The sequence below is a fragment of the Cetorhinus maximus genome, chromosome 12 (assembly GCF_964194155.1).
Source record: "Cetorhinus maximus chromosome 12, sCetMax3.hap1.1, whole genome shotgun sequence".
NCBI classification, from domain to species: Eukaryota; Metazoa; Chordata; class Chondrichthyes; order Lamniformes; family Cetorhinidae; genus Cetorhinus; species Cetorhinus maximus.
This window is the reverse complement of record NC_135890.1, coordinates 67,524,236-67,534,873: the sequence shown is the minus strand read 5'-3', so window position 1 is coordinate 67,534,873 and position 10,638 is coordinate 67,524,236.

Sequence of the window (10,638 nt, the reverse complement as noted above, 5' to 3'; positions counted from 1 at the left end):
CCTAAGATAGGTAACACTGGGGAACAGTCCTGTGATTGGTAACACTGGAGAAAGTCCTGTGATTGGTAACACTGGGGAACAGTCCTGTGATTGGTTATTCTGGGGAACAGTCCTGTGATTGGTAACACTGGAAAACAGTCCTGTGAGTGGTGACACTGGGGAACAGTCCTGTGATTGTTAACACTGGAGAACAGTCCTGTGATTGGTAACACTGGGGAACAGTCCTGTGATTTGTAACACTGGGGAACAGTCCTGTGATTGGTAACACTGGAGAAAGTCCTGTGATTGGTAACAGTGGGGAACAATCCTGTGATTGGTAACACTGGGGAACAGTCCTGTGATTGGTAACTCTAGGGAACAGTCCTGTCATTGGTAACATTGGGAAACAGTCCTCTGATTGGTAACACTGGAAAACAGTCCTATGAGTGGTGACACTGTGGAACAGTTCTGTGAATGTTAACACTGGAGATCAGTCCTGGGATTTGTGAGATTGGGGAACAGAGCTGTCCTTGTTATCACTGGGAAACCGTCCTGTGATTGCTAACACGGGGGAACTGTCCTGCCCTTGGTAACACTGGGGAACAGTGCTGCCCGTGGTAACACTGGAGAACAGTCCTGTGATTGGTAACACTGGAGAACAGTCCTGTGATTGGTAACACTGGAGATCAGTCCTGTGATTGGTAACACTGGGGAACAGTCCTGTGACTGGTAACAGTGGAGAACAGTACTATGATTGGTAACACTGGAGAACTGCCCTGTGATTGGTAACACCTGGGAACAGTCCTCTGATTGGTGACACTGGAAAACAGTCCTGTGATTGGTGACACTGATGAACTGTCCTGTGATTGGTAACACTGGGGAACAGTCCTGCCCTTGGGAACAATGGGGAACAGTCCTGCCCTTGGGAACACTGGGGAACAGTCCTGCCCTTGGGAACAATGGGGAACAGTCCTGCCCTTGGGAACACTGGGGAACAGTCCTGCCCTTGGTAACACTGGGGAACAGTCCTGCCCTTGGTGACACTGGAGAACAGTCCTGTGATTGGTAACACTGGAGAACAGTCCTGTGATTGGTAACACTGGCAAACAGTCCTGTGATTGGTAACACTGGAGATCAGTTGTGCTTTTGGTAACACTGGGGAACAGTCCTGTGATTTGTAACAGTGGGGAACAGTCCTGTGATTGGTAACACTGGGGAACAGTCCTGTGATTTGTAACACTGGGGAACAGTCCTGTGATTGGTAACACTGGAGAAAGTCCTGTGATTGGTAACAGTGGGGAACAATCCTGTGATTGGTAACATTGGGGAACAGTCCTGTGATTGGTAGCACTGGGATACCGTCCTGTGATAGGTAACACTAGGGAACAGTCCTGTGATTGGTGACATTGGGGAACAGTCCTGTCCTTGGTAACACTGGGATACCGTCCTGTGATTGGTAACACTCGGGAACAATCCTGTGATTGGTAACACTGGGGAACCGTCCAGCCCTTGGTAACACTGGAGAAAAGTCCTGCCCTCGGGAACATTGTGGAACAGTCCTGCCCTTGGTAACACTGGGGTACAGTCCTGCCCTTGGTAACACTGGGGAACAGTCCTGTGATTGGTAACAGTGGAGAACAGTCGACTGATTGGTAACACTGTAGAACTGCCCTGTGATTGGAAACACTGGGGAACAGTCCTCTGATTGGTGACACTGGAGAACAGTCCTGTGTTTGGTAACCCTGGGGAACAGTCCTGTCCTTGGTAACACTGTGAAACCATCCTATGATTGGTAACACTGGGAAACCGTCCTGTGATTGGTGACACTGATGAACTCTCCTGTGATTGGTAACACTGGGGAACAGTCCGGTCCTTGGTAACACTGGGGAACAGTCCAGTGATTGGTAACACTGGAAAACAGTCCTGCGATTGGTAACACTGGAAAACAGTCCTGTGAGTGGTGACACTGTGGAACAGTCCTGTGATTGGTAACACTGGGGAACAGTCCTGTGATTGGTAACACTGGGGAACCGTCCTGCCCTTGGTAACACTGGGGAACAGTCCTGCCCTTGGGAACATTGTGGAACAGTCCTGCCCTTGGTAATACTGGGGAACAGTCCTGCCCTTGGTAACACTCGGGAACAGTCCTGCCCTTGGTAACACTGGTGAACAGTCCTGTGATTGGTAACACTGGAGAACAGTCCAGTGATTGGTAACAATGGGGAACAGTCCTGTGATTGGTAAAAGTGGAGAACAATCCTGTGATTGGTAATACTGGGGAACAGTCCTGTGATTTGTAACACTGGTGAACTGTCGTGGTTTTGGTAACACTGGGGAACAGTCCTGTGATTGGTAGCACTGGTGGATTTTCCTGTGATTGGTATCACTGTAGAACAGTCCTAAGATAGGTAACACTGGGGAACAGTCCTGTGATTGGTAACACTGGAGAAAGTCCTGTGATTGGTAACACTGGGGAACAGTCCTGTGATTGCTAACACTGGGGAACAGTCCTGTCCTTGGTAGCACTGTGAAACCACCCTGTGATTGGTAACACAGGGAAACCGTCCTGTGATTGGAGACACTGGGGAACATTCCTGTGATTAATAACATTGGGGATCAGTCCTGTCTTTGGTAACACTGGGGAACAATCATGTGATTGGTAACACTGGGGAACAGTCCTGTGATTGGTAACGGTGGAGAACAGTCCTCTGATTGGTAACAATGGGGAACCGTCCTGTGATTGGTGACACTGGAGAACAGTCCTGTGATTGTTGACACTGGAGAACAGTCCAGTGATTGGTAACACTGGAGAATTTTCTTGTGGTTGGAAACACTGGTGTACAGCCCTGTGACTGGTAACATTGGGGAACAGTCCTGTGATTGGTGAACTGGAGAACAGTCCTGTGATTGGTTATTCTGGGGAACAGTCCTGTGATTGGTAACACTGGAGAACAGTCCTGTGATTGGTAACACTGGAGAACAGTCCTGTGATTGGTAACACTTGGGAACAGTCCTGTGATTGGTAACACTGGGGAACAGTCCTGTGATTGTTAACACTGGGGAACAGTTGTATGATTGGTAACACTGGAGAACAGTCGTGCATTTGGCAACACTGGGGAACAGTCATGTGTTTGGTTACACTTTAGAACAGTCCTCTGATTGGTAACACTGGGGAACAGTCCTGTGATGGGTAACAGTGGAGAACAGTACTATGATTGGTAACACTGGAGAACTGCCCTGTGATTGGAAACACTGGGGAACAATCCTCTGATTGGTGACACTGGAGAACTGTCCTGTGTTTGGTAACCCTGGGGAACAGTCCTGTTTTTGGTAACACTGTGAAACAATCCTATGATTGGTAACACTGGGAAACCGTCCTGTGATTGGTGAAACAGATGAACTAACCTGTGATTGGTAACACTGGCGAATTGTCCTGTCCAAGGTAACACTGGGAAACCGTCCTGTGATTGGTAACACTAGGGAACAGTCCTGTCCTTTGTAACTCTGTTGAACAGTCCTCTGATTGGGAACATTGGAAAACAGTCCTGTGAGTGGTGACACTGTGGAACAGTCCTGTGATTGTTAACACTGGAGAATAGTCCTCGGATTGGTGACTTTGGGGAACAGTCCTGTCCTTGGTATCACTGGGATACCGTCCTGTGATTGGTAACACTGGGGAACAGTCCTGTGATTGGTAACACTGGGGAACCGTCCTGCACTTGGTAACACAGGGGAACAGTCCTGCCCTTGGGAACATTGTGGAACAGTCCTGCCCTTGGTAACATTGGGGAACAGTCCTGCCCTTGGTAACACTCGGGAACAGTCCTGCCCTTGGTAACACTGGTGAACAGTCCTGTGATTGTTAACACTGGAGATCAGTCCTGTGATTGGTAACACTGGGGAACAGTGCTGTGATTGTTAACAGTGGAGAACAGTCCTGTGATTGGTAACACAGGGGAACAGTCCTGTGATTTGTAACACTGGAGAACAGTCCTGTGATTGGTAACACTGGGGAACAATCCTGTGATTTGTAACACTGGAGAACAGTCCTGTGATTGGTAACACTGGGGAACAATCCTGTGATTTGTAACACTGGAGAACAGTCCTGTGATTGGTAACACTGGGGAACAATCCTGTGATTTGTAACACTGGAGAACAGTCCTGTGATTGGTAAAACTGGCGACCAGTACTGTGAATTGTAACAATGGAGAACATTCCTATGATTGGTAACACTGGTGAACTGTCGTGGTTTTGGTAATACTGGGGAACAGTCCTGTGATTAGTAACACTGGAGAAAGTCCTGTGATTGGTAACACTGGGGAACAGTCCTGTGATTGCTAACACGGGGGAACAGTCCTGTCCTTGGTAGCACTGTGAAACCACCCTGTGATTGGTAACACAGGGAAACCGTCCTGTGATTGGAGACACTGGGGAACATTCCTGTGATTAATAACACTGGGGATCAGTCCTGTCTTTGGTAACACTGGGGAACAATCTTGTGATTGGTAACACTAGGGAACAGTCCTGTGATTGGTAACACTGGGGAACCGTCCTGTGATTGGTGACACTGGAGAACAGTCCTGTGATTGTTGACACTGGAGAACAGTCCAGTGATTGGTAACACTGGAGAATTTTCTTGTGGTTGGAAACACTGGTGAACAGCCCTGTGACTGGTAACATTGGGGAACAGTCCTGTGATTGGTGAACTGGAGAACAGTCCTGTGATTGGTTATTCTGGGGAACAGTCCTGTGATTGGTAACACTGGAAAACAGTCCTGTGAGTGGTGACACTGGGGAACAGTCCTGTGATTGGTAACACTGGAAAACAGTCCTGTGAGTGGTGACACTGGGGAACAGTCCTGTGATTGTTAACACTGGAGAACAGTCCTGTGATTGGTTACAGTGGAGAACAGTCCTGTGATTTGTAACACTGGGGAACAGTCCTGTGATTTGTAACACTGGAGAACAGTCCTGTGATTGGTAACACTGGGGAACAGTCCTGTGATTGGTATCACTGGGGAACAGTCCTGTGATTTGTAACACTGGAGAACAGTCCTGTGATTGGTAACACTGGGGAACAGTCCTGTGATTGGTAACACTGGGGAACAGTCCTGTGATTTGTAACACTGGAGAACAGTCCTGTGATAGGTAACACTGGGGAACAGTCCTGTGATTGGTAACTCGGGGGAACAGTCTTGTGATTGGTAACCTTGGGGAACAGTCCTGTGATTGGTTACTCGGGGGAACAGTCCTGTGATTTGTAACACTGGAGAACAGTCCTGTGATTTGTAACAATGGGGAACAGTCCTGTGATTGGTGACACTGGAGAACAGTCCTGTGATTGGTAACATTGGGGAACAGTCCTCTGATTGGTAACACTGGAAAACAGTCCTATGAGTGGTGACACTGTGGAACAGTTCTGTGAATGTTAACACTGGAGATCAGTCCTGGGATTTGTGACATTGGGGAACAGTGCTGACCTTGGTAACACTGGGAAACAGTCCTGTAATTGCTAACACGGGGGAACAGTCCTGCCCTTGGTAACACTGGGGAACAGTCCTGTGATTTGTAACACTGGTGAACTGTCGTGGTTTTGGTAACACTGGGGAACAGTCCTGTGATTGGTAACACTGCGGAACAGTCCTGTGATTGGTAGCACTGGTGGATTTTCCTGTGATTGGTATCACTGTAGAACAGTCCTAAGATAGGTAACACTGGGGAACAGTCCTGTGATTGTTAACAGTGGAGAACAGTCCTGTGATTGGTAACACTGGGGAACAGTCCTGTGATTTGTAACACTGGAGAACAGTCATGTGATTGGTAAGACTGGGGACCAGTCCTGTGAATTGTAACAATGGAGAACATTCCTATGATTGGTAGCAATGGTGAAGTGTCCTGGTTTTGGTAACACTGGGGAACAGTCCTGTGATTGGTAACACTGGAGAAAGTCCTGTGATTGGTAACACTGGGGAACAGTCCTGTGATTGCTAACACTGGGGAACAGTCCTGTCCTTGGTAGCACTGTGAAACCACCCTGTGATTGGTAACACAGGGAAACCGTCCTGTGATTGGAGACACTGGGGAACATTCCTGTGATTAATAACACTGGGGATCAGTCCTGTCTTTGGTAACACTGGGGAACAGTCTTGTGATTGGTAACACTGGGGAACAGTCCTGTGATTGGTAACAGTGGAGAACAGTCCTCTGATTGGTAACACTGGAGAGTTTTCTTGTGGTTGGAAACACTGGTGAACAGCCCTGTGACTGGTAACATTGGGGAACAGTCCTGTGGTTGGTGAACTGGAGAACAGTCCTGTGATTGGTTACACTGGAGAACAGTCCTGTGATTGGTTATTCTGGGGAACAGTCCTGTGATTGGTAACACTGGAAAACAGTCCTGTGATTGGTAACGCTGGGGAACAGTCCTGTGATTTGTAACACTGGGGAACAGTCCTGTGATTGGTAACACTTGAGAAAGTCCTGTGATTGGTAACAGTGAGAACTATCCTGTGATTGGTAACGGTGGAGATCAGTCCTCTGATTGGTGACATTGGGGAACAGTCCTGTCCTTGGTAACACTGGGATACCGTCCTGTGATTGGTAACACTCGGGAACAATCCTGTGATTGGTAACAGTGGGGAACCGTCCAGCCCTTGGTAACACTGGAGAACAGTCCTGCCCTTGGGAACATTGTGGAACAGTCCTGCCCTTGGTAACACTGGGGAACAGTCCTGCCCTTGGTAACATTCGGGAACAGTCCTGCCCTTGGTAACAATGGGGAACAGTCCTGTGATTGATAACACTGGGGAACATTCCTGTCCTTGGCAGCACTGTGAAACCACCCTGTGATTGGTAACACAGGGAAACCATCCTGTGATTGGAGACAGTTGGGAACATTCCTGTGATTGATAACACTGGGGATCAGTCCTGTCTTTGGTAACACTGGGGAACAATCTTGTGATTGGTAACACTGGGGAAGAGTCCTGTGATTGGTAACGGTGGAGAACAGTCCTCTGATTGGTAACACTGGGGAACCGTCCTGTGATTGGTGACACTGGAGAACAGTCCTGTGATTGTTGACACTGGAGAACAGTCCAGGGATTGGTAACACTGGAGAATTTTCTTGTGGTTGGAAACACTGGTGAACAACCCTGTGACTGGTAACATTGGGGAACAGTCCTGTGATTGGTGACACTGGAGAACAGTCCTATAATTGGTTGCACTGGAGAACAGTCCAGTGATTGGTAACACTGGAGAACAGTCCTGTGATTGGTAACACTGGGGAACAGTCCTGTGATTGGTGACACTGGAGAACAGTCCTGTAATTGGTTACACTGGGGAACAGTCCTGTGATTGGTAACACTGGAGAACAGTCCTGTGATTGGTAACACTGGAGAACAGTCCTGTGATTGGTAACACTGGGGAACAGTCCTGTGATTGGTAACACTGGGGAACAGTCCTGTGATTGTTAACACTGGGGAACAGTTGTATGATTGGTAACACTGGAGAACAGTCGTGCATTTGGTAACATTGGGGAACAGTGCTGTGTTTGGTTACACTTTAGAACAGTCCTGTGATTGGTAACACTGGGGAACAGTCCTTTGATTGGTAACAGTGGAGAACAGTACTATGATTGGTAACACTTGAGAACTGCCCAGTGATTGGAAACACTGGGGAACAATCCTCTGATTGTTGACACTGGAGAACAGTCCTGTGATTGTTAACACTGGGAAAGCGTCCTGTGATTGGTGACACTGATGAACTATCCTGTGATTGGTAACACTGGCGAATTGTCCTGTCCTAGGTAACACTGGGAAACCGTCTTGTGATTGATAACACTAGGGAACAGTCCTGTCCTTGGTAACTCTGTTGAACAGACCTCTGATTGGGAACACTGGAAAACAGTCCTGTGAGTGGTGACACTGTGGAACAGTCCTGTGATTGTTAACACTGGGGAACAGTCCTGTGATTGGTAACACTGGGGAATAGTCCTGTGACTGGTAACATTGGGGAACAGTCCTGTGATTGGTGAACTGGAGAACAGTCCTGTGATTGGTTATTCTGGCGAACAGTCCTGTGATTGGTAACACTGGAAAACAGTCCTTTGAGTGGTGACACTGGGGAACAGTCCTGTGATTGTTAACACTGGAGAACAGTCCTGTGATTGGTAACACTGGGGAATAGTCCTGTGATTTGTAACACTGGGGAACAGTCCTGTCCTTGGTTGCACTGTGAAACCACCCTGTGATTGGTAACAGAGGGAAACCGTCCTGTGATTGGAGACACTGGGGAACATTCCTGTGATTAATAACACTGGGGATCAGTCCTGTCTTTGGTAACACTGGGGAACAATCTTGTGATTGGTAACACTGGGGAACTTCTGTGATTGGTAACGGTGGAGAACAGTCCTCTGATTGGTAACACTGGGGAACCGTCCTGTGATTGGTGACACTGGAGAACAGTCCTGTGATTGTTGACACTGGAGAACAGTCCAGTGATTGGTAACACTGGAGAATTTTCTTGTGGTTGGAAACACTGGTGAACAGCCCTGTGACTGGTAACATTGGGGAACAGTCCTGTGATTGGTGAACTGGAGAACAGTCCTGTGATTGGTTATTCTGGGGAACAGTCCTGTGATTGGTAACACTGGGGAACAGTCCTGTGATTGGTGACACTGGAGAACAGTCCTGTAATTGGTTACACTGGAGAACAGTCCTGTGATTGGTAACACTGGAGAACAGTCCTGTGATTGGTAACACTGGGGAACAGTCCTGTGATTGGTAACACTGGGGAACAGTCCTGTGATTGTTAACACTGGGGAATAGTTGTATGATTGGTAACACTGGAGAACAGTCGTGCATTTGGTAACACTGGGGAACAGTCATGTGTTTGGTTACACCTTAGAACAGTCCTGTGATTGGTAACACTGGGGAACAGACCTGTGATTGGTAACACTGGGAAACAGTCCTGGGATTGGAAACATTGGGGAACAATCCTCTGATTGGTGACACTGGAGAACAGTCCTGTGTTTGGTAACCCTGGGGAACAGTCCTGTGTTTGGTAACACTGTGAAACAATCCTATGATTGTTAACACTGGGAAACCGTCCTGTGATTGGTGACACTGATGAACTATCCTGTGATTGGTAACACTGGCGAATTGTCCTGTCCTAGGTAACAGTGGGAAACCGTCCTGTGATTGGTAACACTAGGGAACAGTCCTGTCCTTGGTAACTCTTTTGAACAGTCCTCTGATTGGGAACACTGGAAAACAGTCCTGTGAGTGGTGACACTGTGGAACAGTCCTGTGATTGTTAACACTGGAGAATAGTCCTGGGATTGGTGACTTTGGGGAACAGTCCTGTCCTTGGTATCACTGGGATACCGTCCTGTGATTGGTAACACTGGGGAACAGTCCTGTGATTGGTATCACTGGGGAACCGTCCTGCCCTTGGTAACACTGGAGAACAGTCCTGCCCTTGGGAACATTGTGGAACAGTCCTGCCCTTGGTAACACTGGGGAACAGTCCTGCCCTTGGTAACAATCGGGAACAGTCCTGCCCTTGGTAACACTGGTGAACAGTCCTGTGATTGGTAAAAGTGGAGAACAGTCCTGTGATTTGTAACACTGGGGAACAGTCCTGTGATTGTTAACAGTGGACAACAGTCCTGTGATAGGTAACACTGGGGAACCGTCCAGCCCTTGGTAACACTGGATAACAGTCCTGTGATTGGTAACACTGGTGAACTATCGTGGTTTTAGTAACACTGGGGAACAGTCCTGTGATTGATAACACTGGAGAAAGTCCTGTGATTGGTAACACTGGGGAACAGTCCTGTGATTGATAACACTGGGGAATAGTCCTGTGATTGGAGACACTGGGGAACATTCCTGCGATTAATAACACTGGGGATCAGTCCTGTCTTTGGTAACACTGGGGAACAATCTTGTGATTGGTAACACTGGGGATCTGTCCTGTGATTGGTAACGGTGGAGAACAGTCCTCTGATTGGTAACACTGGGGAACCGTCCTGTGATTGGTGACACTGGAGAACAGTCCTGTGATTGTTGACACTGGAGAACAGTCCAGTGATTGGTAACACTGGAGAATTTTCTTGTGGTTGGAAACACTGGTGAACAGCCCTGTGACTGGTAACATTGGGGAACAGTCCTGTGATTGGTGAACTGGAGAACAGTCCTGTGATTGGTGACACTGGAGAACAGTCCTGTGATTGGATATTCTGGGGAACAGTCCTGTGATGGGTAACACTGAAAAACAGTTCTGTGAGTGGTGACACTGGGGAACAGTCCTGTGATTGTTAACACTGGAGAACAGTCCTGTGATTGGTAACACTGGGGAACAGTCCTGTGATTTGTAACACTGGGGAACAGTCCTGTGATTGGTAACACTGGAGAAAGTCCTGTGATTGGTAACAGTGGGGAACAATCCTGTGATTGGTAACACTGGGGAACAGTCCTGTGATTGGTGACATTGGGGAACAGTCCTGTCCTTGGTAACACTGGGATATCGTCCTGTGATTGGTAACACTCGGGAACAATCCTGTGATTGGTAACAGTGGGGAACCGTCCAGCCCTTGGTAACACTGGAGAACAGTCCTGCCCTTGGGAACATTGTGGAACAGTCCTGCCCTTGGTAACA